Raw genomic sequence first — 12,630 nt, 5'->3', positions numbered from 1 at the left:
TGAATCATAGCACACAAAAACCTCATTTACATCACAGATTGGTTTGAATCTCGGCAGATAAAATAAGATAATAATATTAATGTCCAACAAAAAATCACATGGGTTTTATGCATAAAAAATGATTGATATTCTAGTTTTATTGTTTCATAAAATAAACATTTTTCCTTGTAGAAGATTAATTTTTGAGCTCAATTTGACTGTTTTTGTGATTATGGACAGGAGAAGAAAATTGAAGGTGTTCTATTTAGCAAGCACAAACATCTGTAGAACTTATTGATATTGCTAGTGATGTGTCAATAAAAGGATCCTGGTTTTCCACACACACTTTACTGTCAATATTAAAGGGTATTGTCTTATTGTGTGACATTCATACATACATTAGAAGACAAATTCAGAATCTTTCAAGCCTTGGGCCATTTTTATTGCTGCAGCAAAGTTTTGTCCACATTTTCCCATTCAGTGATTCAATCTAATAGAAGGTATTTTCCATGGTAATGTATATATCATAGAAATGACTCGGACTTGGGAAGGCTGACCGAACTCACGATTCAGCAAGACTTGGTAGGACTGGGCAAAATACCAGTTTCTAGCGAGTCTCGTCTAGAGAGGCTTGGGCTTGTGGTACTCAGCTAGGGTCACTCATCTTAGGACTCGATGGTGACATAGAGAGTCTTGGAACATTATGTGTGTGTCTATGTATATATATATTCAAGATTTGGATGTCAAGTTTTGAGGCAAACTCACTGAGCCATATTTCATGAGTTGTGGGTTTACAAATATTAATCTTTAATGAGAATAAATGGTTCAGTTATCACTCATTGCATCAAGGCGAAGAATTGGACCTTCTTGGGAGTTTAGCCATAGAATCAATACTCCAACTTGGGCGCATTTAACCATGGCCTTCTTGGGAGGTCACCCGTCCCAATCAACATGTCAGAGTAATAATGTAATGGTGAAATGTCTCCAATTTTAATAAAGTATTTTAATTAATTAATGGTTTCATTATTTTAAATAATATATAAATGGACCTTTATATTATTTAAATGGACCCTTAATTAATTATTAATGGGGCCCATTTTTTTTCATAGATATTGGTTGTGTATACACGTTTTCTAAATGCTTGAGAGTTTCTCCGAGGGGTATTTAATAGCGGCTTGTAGGTTATTGTAGGTATGCAAATTTGGTATTTTCTTTGTATCTACAGATTCCTGTTGGAGTTTTGTTACTTTCCATTTTGGAGGTGAAACATTCTTCCTATTTAGTTTTGCAGTATTGGTGGGAGAACTTCTCAGCGTATTCTTTTATTGGTCCAATCTTGTTGTATTGAACATCTACTTGATGTAATTTGAAGTGCCATCAGAATATACAAATTTCATCTTGAATGTGCGAATCCTCATTTCCATTTTAGATCTATCCTTCTCTCATTGCTGATGAATCCACAACTTGCATCCCTGTATCTGAGAAAATATAACGTAGTATTCATTTTGTGGAAAGACCATCATACGGTGGAACTAGGAGGTAGTACGAAAGTAGTATGGAGGTGGTATGGTGTTGGTATGAAGCTAGTACACAGGTGGTACAATGCTAGTATGGAGATGGTGCGGTGCTAGTATGAAGGTTGTACAATACTAGTACAAAGATAGTATGGAGATAGTACAAAGGCAGTATGGGTCCAAGTTGCCGTTGAAAGTGAAGGAGTTGTACGAAGTTGTCATTAGTCATCATACAACTGAGGAGGCCTTTGGGAACACTACAGTTTAATCAAAGTTGGTGATCTTGCTATCTTGCTGGGATGATTGAGGGATTTTGGGATTTGGATCACACTAGGTGCCCAACAATGATGGGCAATAGTGGTTGAAGGCCCTACAAAAGATTGTTAAAGAGATCAGCGCTGGTATTGACTTCCTCTAGATATATTAGAAGTATGTTTGTGTAAGATGGACCAATCACCTTCAAGATTTATATAGAGGTTCCTTTCTCCAATTAGGGATGCCTTAAGACAACCTAGTTGATTGAGACACCGTGACAAGGAAATTAAGTTGGTAGTTGCAACATGTCTAAGTGAGATTTTGAGAGTCTTGACTCCTCAAGCATTGTATGATGATGACACACTGACAGAGACATTCCACTTGATTATTGGTAGTTTTCAAAGCCTTGATGACATCACTAGTGATCTGTTTGGTAGGAGATTTACAATATTAGAGAATTGTGCAAATATCAAAGTAAGTAACCTCCTCTTAGATCTTGAGTTGGAAGATTTGATCCATGATATGTTTCATCACTTCTTAGTTGCAATCAAGGACTATCATGATACTAAGGTTTCGGTTGCTATGGAGGGCCTTATGATTTTGTGCATTGAAGAGATGGACGAATACCCCAACCTATCATATCTACACTATTTGGTTTCCATAATCTTGAATGTATTTCTTCAATTGTGGCATGGAGATTGGTCAATAATTTATTCAAGCATAAGCATTCTGAAGAAAAGCTAAAGTCTCCTTTGCATGTGTGGAAGTTGGTGATGGCAACACAATTGATGCACTACATGAGGAGAATGAAGAGCCATACAAGGATATGCAAGATTTAATAGCTACACCTACAAGTGGAGAAAACCTAAGCCTACATGACAACAAAAAGGTTGAAGAAGACACTTGCATAGTGCTTTTCTAGAAGACAACATTAATCTATCAACTGCATGGAAAATAATTACTACCAAGGATACTTTTTATGGGCATGACCGCATGAAGATTTTGGATTAGAGCTTTGATGTGTTTTATGATTGACTTCCATCAGATGTTGACCCTAGGCATTGCAATGTTTATATCAGAGTGGAGTAGTAGAAGCCTAATGGAGAGTTACTCTTCATTGGCATGGTGGTAGTATCAATTGATACGAGCACGGTGATAGTTCCAACTAGAATTGTGGCAATGTCGATTGGTATCACGACAGCATTGACGGGTATGGTGGCAATGTCAACTGGCATCATAATAGTGTTGACTGGTACAATGGAAGTATTAAGTTTTAACTAACATGGTGGTAATATCGAATGGTACTATAAGATTGCTGATTGGTACAATGAAAGTGTTGGAGTGCGTTGTGTTCGGTGAAGGTATTGAATCCATGTTGATGCAAGACTATCCTCATGGAAGTAACAAGATTTACCTAAGTTATGAGATTCCAAAAGATTTTGGTATGGATGTTCACATGAAGGTTTTGGATTGGAGCACTAATGTGTTTTATGATCGGCCTCTATGGGATCCCAGTTCTTTCAGACATAACAATGTTTATATTAGAGTGACGCAACAGAGGCTTGGTGGCAATCTAGTCATCTCCACCAATCCAGTTATGCAAAGTTAATCTTGAAGCAACATGGAACTTTTAATGGATATAGCTACCAATGTGTTCGCCTAGTTTGGGATCCTGGAGCTGAAGACCTTCACTCTGATGATGGATTGTTTGAAGGAAAGCAATCTTCAATCGGAAAGGATTTGTAATGTCCCCAATTTTAATAAAGTTTTTCAATTAATTAATGGTCCTTTAATTTAAATAATATTATAAATGGACCTTAAATTAATTAATAAAAGGGCCCATTTTTTTTAGTAGGTGTTGTCCGTGTTGGCACTTGTTGTAAACCCTCAATAGTTTCTCCAAAGGGGTATTTAATACCGACATGTAGGTGTATGTGAATTTGGTATTTTCTTTGTATTTGTGAATTCCTATTGGAGTTCTATTATCTATTATTTCGGAGGTGAAAGATCCTCTCATTTGGTTTTGCAGTTTTGGTGGGACAACTCCTCACTCTATTCTACTCTTGGTCTACTCTTGTTGTTTTGAATGTCTAATTGATGTAATTTGAAGTGCTATCATAATTTACGAATTCCCTCTTGCATTTGCGAGTCTTCATTTCCATAGGAGATCTATCTTCTTGTAATTGGCAATTTAATCCACAACTTGCATCCTTGTATCCGAGTACGGATAGCATAGTATTCACTATGTAGAAAGACCACCGTATGGTGGAATAAGGAGGTTTGTGCGAAGTTGGTATGGTGCTGGTACAAAACTAGCTTGGAGGTGGTACAAAGCTAGTATAGAGGTGGTGCGAAGCTAGTATGGAGCTCGTATGGAATTGGTGCAAAGCTAGTACGAAGCTAGTACAGAGGTAGTACGGATGTATCAAGCTAACACTGAAGGTGAAGGAGTTGTACGGAGTTGTCATTGGTTGTCATACCGCCGAGTAGGCCTTCGAGAACATTACAAGTGGGTGACCACCTAGGAAGTCCCAATACTTCACTCTTATGAGCATCATTTGGATGTAGCGAGTGCTAAAAGGACTAGTCATTCTCATGAGAGATGATTTCTTTTAAACAAAACCTATGACTAGGAAATGTTTGTGAGGCAAGTGCACAAATTCTATCTCATAAGAAAAGGTGAATTCTTACAAGGGAGCAATTATCATAATGTTGGCATCGACATGGATATAAATTTGAATGTCTAAGACTTTCAATTAAATTTATTAATAATCAAATGCAATCTATGACGAGCACTATTCTACAGGGATGCATACCCCCAAAAAAACCCTACATCCCTTGTATTGGGATATTTCTAAGACTTAGAGTTTTGGGGGAAATGTCCCCCACAACACCACCACCTTTGCCACTAGGTTGCTTGCCAAATGGCACATGCCATTACATATCAATTGCAACCTTTAACTTTGTGAAAACTACTTTTCCTTTCATGTGGCACTTGTAGAGGTGTTATATTGCAGATATTTCCTTGAAGATTTCAATTAATCTTGATTTGTATATTAGAACCACACCCCTATCCCACCGCTGCTTCATGTCATCCCTCTCTTGTCCTCAAATTCAGGCCCTTAGTCCTATTGTTTCCAAAATCCATTCCCTATTACAGAATTTCGTGAAACTATGGTGAGAACTAGCAAACAGACCTCTTTAAACAAAAGATTCATACCTTATTCCAAAATCTACAACTATTAATCATCATTTATCAAAAAATTAATTGTTATTTCCATTAACATCAACAGTAAAATAAAACAAGAAAATTGAAACATTTCAATATATTTCTCTAGATCAAATTTAATGCTTTGGTAACCTTATCAAATTCATCTATTTAGTGAACACAAATTCAATTTTTGGGTTGAAATGTAATTTTGTCTCCCTAATGCAACTTCTTTAGTTTTATCTCTTATGAGGATTTTATATTTTCTTTGATTTATAGATTTTATCTCTTTAATCTTTTTATTTATTTATGTTTTACTCAATGTTCCATCCTTTATTATTATTATTTTATATATATTATGTTTTGCAATCTTTGTACTAATTCTAACTTTTGGAACAATTCCATTAATATTAAATAACATAAGAAGATTGATCTATTGCATCAAATTTTCCAGATTGCATATAATTTTGATTGTTATAAATTAATTATTATTTTTAATTTGGAATATAATTTTTGTCTTTTCTCCTTTTTAGTAGTCCTTACTCCTGCTGCTTTCCTTTTTAAGACCAGGTTTGCATCCTATTCCTTCACTTTTCTCTTCCCAATAATGAATCATTGAGTCTGATCTTGAAATGTCCCACCCCAATGTGAAACCAATTTCTTACTTTTACAAGCAATTGTGGAATACACTTGAATATGAATGGTTCTGAATGTTATCATCTATTTGATTTGTTTAATGCTTTCATAATATTTTCCCCCTTCATATAATTCATCTTGACTTTCATACAATCAAGGAGATATAGTGACAAGCAGTTTTCAATCATAACATATGACTGAATTTTAAATTTTAAGCATTATGGATTGCTATATACAACTTGAAAAATCGTAACAATGCACATATATTATTCTAACCTTAGCAAACAGCATAAATTAAGAACTCAAAAATTGCAACAACTGAAACAATGAATTTCAGTATAAATACCTTTTGGTCATACAAGGATTGTGATGGACTAATCAAACCATTTAGATTATAACTGCAAAATTCATAGTTACACTGCCCTAGGGAATAGGGGGACAGAGGGGCCTTAATTTGGGGACGATGGGGGGAACAGTGGGGGACAGGAGGAGGGGTGTGTATATATATATATATATATATATATATATATATGGTACTTAAAATGCTAGTTAGAAAATTATGTATTGCAATGTAAGATATAAAGATTTAAAAGAGTAAATACTAGAACATTGCATTGAATTGGAACATCAAACACTAAACATAAATAGTCGAATCTGCAAATAGTCAACATTGGATGTCCTCCATCCTCGGTGGAGGTGGCGGAATCTGGTGGTGCCGCTGGGGACGGGGGAACGGAGTCCCCAAGTCCCCGGTGCGTTGAAGTCTTTGGGATGTGGGGCAAAAAGGGGGGGGGGGATGCGTCCTCGTGTTACTATGCTGCAAATAGACTTCATCAACGATTCTTCATGTAGCAAACAACTTTAAATTACATTAGCGTGCCAAGAATGGCATCCCAATATTTTCCTAACAATTGCAAAATAAATTCAAGCAGCACTTTAAATCTGCATATTAAATATTTATCTCCATCACTCAACTATGAGAATTCATACATATGCAAAGATACCCATAACAATATAGGTGATGCCCTAGGAGATATGAGCAAAAATGAGGGTTTCACCCTTAGACTTCATAAATTTGTTTATCAAACCCTGTAGATTGATCAACTTTCCTACCTGCAAATAAACCACCTGATCTGCCTTCAGTCAATCTTTGAATGCCTGATAAACCCTATAAAGCTGCCAACACTTTAAAATCTGAGTTCAAATAAGCACGAGTAAAATCTTTGGATGAGATCATCAACTGAGTACCCTTGGATGATATCTCACACCTGCGAGCACTATTCCTCCTGATAATTTTTGTTCTCAGAAGTCTGGATCTTCAGCAGAAATCCCTTGTTCTCCAAAACGCTTCAACAATTTGCAAATGATCAAATAATAAATGAAAATGCATTAAGTGTGCTTTTTATATGTACACCAAAAAGAAATGCCTCATTTGGATTTTTTAAATAATAAAATATTTGATGATTTTGTTTCTTTATAATATGTCCAAAGCTGGCATCCCATTTGGCAAAAAAAGATATTCTATGACATTACTTTATAAAATGCATACTTGACCCCCTTCTATCCCATTTAATCATAGAGATATTTAATTTAATTAATTATGTAAAAGTTATTTCTAGATTACAGTTTAATTAATTAAATTAAATCATTGAACTTCATTAAATGTCAAATATCAGACCGATAATTGATCTTGGCAACTACTAGTATAATCGTAGTGCCCTTTGACCATCTAAATAACTTACCATAAATAGTAAGAATGGCCCAAATGTCCAAGCGACTTCAAAAAATGTTTGTATAAACAAAGCCTAAAAGACTTTTTGAAGGCAAATAAAAAATAAACGGATGCACTGAGTGTAATGTCCCCTTTCTACGTTAGTGTGTCATGGAGGGACCATTAGCCTATTTATGAGATGCTCATAGGATAATGAATAGGTTTAGGGAATCTTGGAGGTGATGACAGTAGTAATTTCTTGTTCAGATGGTTGTAAAGTACATAAAACCCTATACTTACTATTTTAAGCAAGCGATGAGCACCGACAAAGCCAAATGCAATTTTAATAATGCTAGTGGAGTTGGTTTAGATGTTTATCATGTGATTTGATATAGTCTAGAGTTATCAAGTTAAATAAAGATAAGTTACACAAGACAATGTTTACAATAGTTTTTTGTATTAATATAGTTCAGTCAACATAAACAGAACAGAGTATTCAGCATATGAACAAAAGAAACTAATTAACCCCCATAAATATAAATAATTACAAAATTGGGGGAGGTGACCTACTGAGTAAATTAGCTTAGTTCTAACTACTGCTTGTTGTAACTATCAAGAGTGTCTTGTACTTTGAATTTGTACAATACCAAAAATATATATCAACCATATTGTTGGGTGGATATTTTGCAACTGATAGTTTGGGTAAAATTCAGTCACAAAATAAGTAGACCAGCCGCAGCATGTGAGATAGAGTCTCTCTTATATTAAAGGGAAGGCTCCCCCTTCTCATCGTTCCTTGTATCAACCCAAGGTAAGCAAGAAGTTGAGAGATTTTGAAAGGGTATTGCCAATATTCTTTCCTCTTGACATAGTGCAAGCAGGAGAATCCCTAAAGGAGATGTCCTAGCCCCCAACAAATAACCACATAGCAGAAACAAAACAACAATGCAAGATCTGATACCAATTACAACACTTTATTTATAAAATAACTATTTACATGCAATGTGTTTGATTGTAAGGGCTTCCAGGTTTTGGCCAAATACAATAGTAATTACAAAAACAGTTTTGCAAGATCCCTCAAGATCCAACCCAAACCCTAGCTAGTCCAAATCCACACTTTGGTAGAAACCTTCAAGGAAGATCTAAACTTGTGCTTGCAAGCCCACCAAGCAATCTCCTTGTTTCCCAAGCCTTAGCTACTAGCCTTTCTCAAAGTTGGCTCCTCTATTTCATCCTCTTCTCCAAGCTAGATGATTATTGCTTAAGACTTCACAAGAACCCCTACTTATACCCAACTAAGCCATAAGTCGGCCTAGTATGTTACAAATTAAATAAACCCTTGCATTAAATGCATAATTAAGCCATAAGTCAGCTCACAACAAAAATTAAATACATACAACAAAATTAAATGCCCAGGTCGGCTCACACTAGAAACTGAACACAGACAACTTGGTTAAAATAGGACCAAGACATGACTGAGCATCAGAAGAACCATTTTCGAGTATCAACAAATCCACCATGCATAACCGAGCTCACACAAGCATAGCCGAGCACCAGTATGTGCCGAGTCCACCAGCAACTGGGCCCCTTTATTGACTGAGCTACTCGGTCAACATGTAACCAAGCATCACCGAGCTCCCAGTGTATGCCGAGTTCACATAAGCATCACTGAGCGCCTTTGATGAATGAGCACCTCCAGGATCGCCGAGTCCATTCAGCCACCAAGTTCGTCGATGAAACCTCATACCTTTCAACTCAAGATTAACTGAGCAGGTTCGATGAACACCCAATAACACTTCAAAGCAACTACTAAGCTTTCCTCCATGAACTCCAAAGTAGTCACCGAGCAAACCCACGACGCTCTTGCATCAGACTCCCCAGGTAAATAGAAAAGTGTGTCCCACACTTTGATGCCCAAAGAAAGATCCGATCCAATCTTCATCTTCACCAAAAACTCCCGCTCCAACAAGGACAAGAAAATCAATTTGCAAATCAACCATATATGTTTTATACACTCAAACATCATAATCGAATAAATCTCAACAACCCAATCAACATGCTCACTCCCAGGAACAAACTGAACATAGTGCTTTACCATGAATCCTTGAAACTGATCACAACTAGCAATCGCAATATCCTCAAACATGTACTCCATGTTAGCAACATGTAAATCCTCAGCCATGTCAACTATCAGGAAATCAAGAACATACAAATCTACACTATCCTATAGATCCCTAACCACATCAGCAAAATCCAACTCCACATCCACAACAACATGATTATCCACGACCAAGTGCTCTACAATTTCCATGTCAGACTTGACCAATTGATCATGAAAACAAATCTTCTGTTAGAAAGGACAGGGTTGCCGTTACTCCAAAAGATCAACCTGTTAATGCTCGATACAACAAATAGTCTTATAAAACCATAAGATACAATTAAGCCATGTCGCGAGTCTTGCTTGGACATTGGCCCATTGCCAATAATCCCCCTCCCAGCGTTACTCGTTGTGGTCTGTGAGATTCAAACCTATGACCAAGCTCTGATACTAATTGTCAGAAAGGACAGGGTTGCTGTTGCACCAAAAGATCAACTTGTCAATGCTCGATACAACAAATAGTCTTATTGAACCATAGGAGGCGGTTAAGCCATGTCACGAATCTTGCGAGGGACGCTAGCCCACTACCAACATCTTCATCCCAACATCAACAAGGTTAGGAACCTCTTCAACAACAACCACAAGTTGCTGTACAGGTTTCACATCAGATTCCACAAATTGATCAACAAAACCAACCTCTTCCTTGATCTTGCCATGCCATCTTCTCTCTTGAACAACTCTTCTAACCAACCGGAGAACTCTCTTTGGGATCAGTAGATTCCAGCTCCACAAATCTCTGTGAAACTCAACCAACCCTTCCTTCACTCGAGCGGTCAATCTAGCTCCAAACTGAGCAGACATCTCTGAAATGTTCTTCTCCACCACATCACGGAGATTCACAATAATCCCAGGGTCCAATCTTCTTGGAGACATCTTCCAAAATCTTCCCAAACCCTCTGCAACAAATCCACACTCTTAGGAATCACCAACTAGATCAAACTTTCAGTCAACAAGATCAAATTTCCATCTTTGCAACCATTGATCCATCTGCAAGTCCTCTGCAGTTGTAAGTCAAAACCATGATCTGCCACCTCACAACAAAGATATCTAGGACTTCAGAGGGAAAAATCCACCACAAAATTGATCAGATCCAATCATGATTAGATAATCTTCACCCCAAGTCTTGGTGCAAACTGCCTCAACTTCGGCAATCTATCTACACGCTCAGGAAAACCTTCGCTCTGATACCATCTGATGCAGTGCAAGTAGGAAAATCCCTAAATGATATGTCCTAGCCCCCAACAAATAACAACACAGGGGAAACACAACAACAATGCAAGATCTTATACCAATTACAACATTTTATTCATAAAATAATTGTTTACATTCAATGTGCCCAACTGTAAGGCCTTCTATGTTTTGGCCAAATACAATAGCAATTACAAAAACAGTTCTGCAAGATCCCTCAAGACCCAACCCAAACCCTAGCTAGTCTAGATCCACACTTTGGTAGAAACCTCCAAGGAAGATCTAAACTTGTGCTCGCAAGCCCACCAAGCAAACTCCTTGTTTCCCAAGCCTTAGCTACCAGCCCTTCTCATAGTTCACTCTATTTCATCCTCTTCTCCAAGCTAGATGATTATTACTTAAGACTCCACAAGACCCCCTACTTATACCCAACTAAGCTACAGGTCGGCCTAGTATGTTACAAATTAGATAAACCCTTGCATTAAATGCACATTTAAGCCACAAGTAGGCTCACAATAGAAAGTAAATATATACAACCAAATTAAATGCCCAGGTCAGCTCACACTAGAAATCAAACATAGACAACTTGGTTAAAATAGGACCAAGACATGATCGAGCATTAGAAGAATCACTTCTGAGTATTAGCAAATCCACCAAGCATAACTAAGCTCACACAAGCATAGCTGAGTCCACTAGCAACCGAGCCCCTTCATTGATTGAGCTACTCGGTCAACACTGCAACCAAGCATGATTTTGCTCCTAGTGTATGTTGAGTTCCCATAAGTATTGCTGAGCGCCTTCGATGACTGAGCACCTCCAGGATCGCCAAGTCCATTCAACCACCGAGTTTGTCAGTGAAGCCACATACCTTTCAACTGAGAACTATCTAAAGATGACCGAGCTCGAGCCCAAGCTTAACCAAGCACGTTTGGTGAACACCCAATAACACTTCTAAGCAATTACCAAGCATTCCTCCGTGAACTCCAAAGTAGTCATCGAGCAAACCCATGATGCTCTTGCATCATAACTTTCAGAAAAGAATCCACTTACCTGTGGAGCGAGTAATGGGCAAGATGAAACCTCTAACTACACTTCTATCTAAAGTTGTAAATGGTGATATTGATAAACCTGAAGAGCACACGATTATACTGAGATGGGGGTGGGTGAATTAGTATAATAAAAAATTCACCAATTTAAAGCTTTTATCCAAACAATTAACTTCAAATGCTGAAATGAACAATTATGTACATGAACACATTAACACAATGATTTACGTCAAAACCCAATGCAGGAGAAAACCACGACAATAAATGCTTTTTATATAAACTTGATCTTTTACAATGATTTGTAGGCTATGACCTCTATGTTTATGAGCATTGACTCACTGGAAGCTCCAACTCCCACTCTTCATAGGCATCGACCTAGTGGAAGCTCCAACTCCCTTTGTTTGTCTTTGTGAGCACCAACCCACTACACACAAACTTCTTTTCTACCTTGCTTATGTTGCTCGTCTTCAATTGATGGTGTATCTTTAATTTTCTTTGTAAGTCTGAATGCTTTCCCTTCTCTATAATTCTTCCTTCTATATCATACTTACAATTAAATATATATTTTTCTTTTTACTTTACTAACATATCACTGACTTATCCCAGATATATCATTGTAATACTCCCTTTTCATCTTACACTTCACTTATATTCTTCTAAATACACACTTTCATTCTCTCTCTGATAAATATATAATTCAGATTAAAATCTGATTATACATTTTTTTATTCTGCATTGCACTTGCTCTATATTTTCTTCTACTCACACTTCTTTTTCAAATGAATTATTCCTCTATATACATATCTCAAAAGTAATATGTGACTTTTTACGAATGGTCATATCTTTTTGTTTGGCACTTAATTGGGTTCTTTAACATGACTTTACTTAATTCTCGTCTTTAAAAATAATCACAGCTTTTTGCACAATGATATTTT

The 12,630-nt window shown here is 36.9% G+C and overlaps 1 protein-coding gene across 3 annotated transcripts in view; it reads left to right on the top strand.

Moving 5' to 3' along the window:
* The window catches only part of LOC149563107 (protein N-terminal asparagine amidohydrolase family protein), a 244,334-nt gene that overhangs the window by 127,738 nt on the left and 103,966 nt on the right, over nucleotides 1-12,630 (top strand). The gene's annotated exons all lie outside the window — the stretch shown is intronic.

Source organism: Cupressus sempervirens, chromosome 4, assembly GCF_028749045.1.
Source record: "Cupressus sempervirens isolate cs-2001-9-10 chromosome 4, ASM2874904v1, whole genome shotgun sequence".
NCBI lineage: Eukaryota > Viridiplantae > Streptophyta > Pinopsida > Cupressales > Cupressaceae > Cupressus > Cupressus sempervirens.
This window is presented reverse-complemented; position numbering and strand designations above follow the sequence as displayed.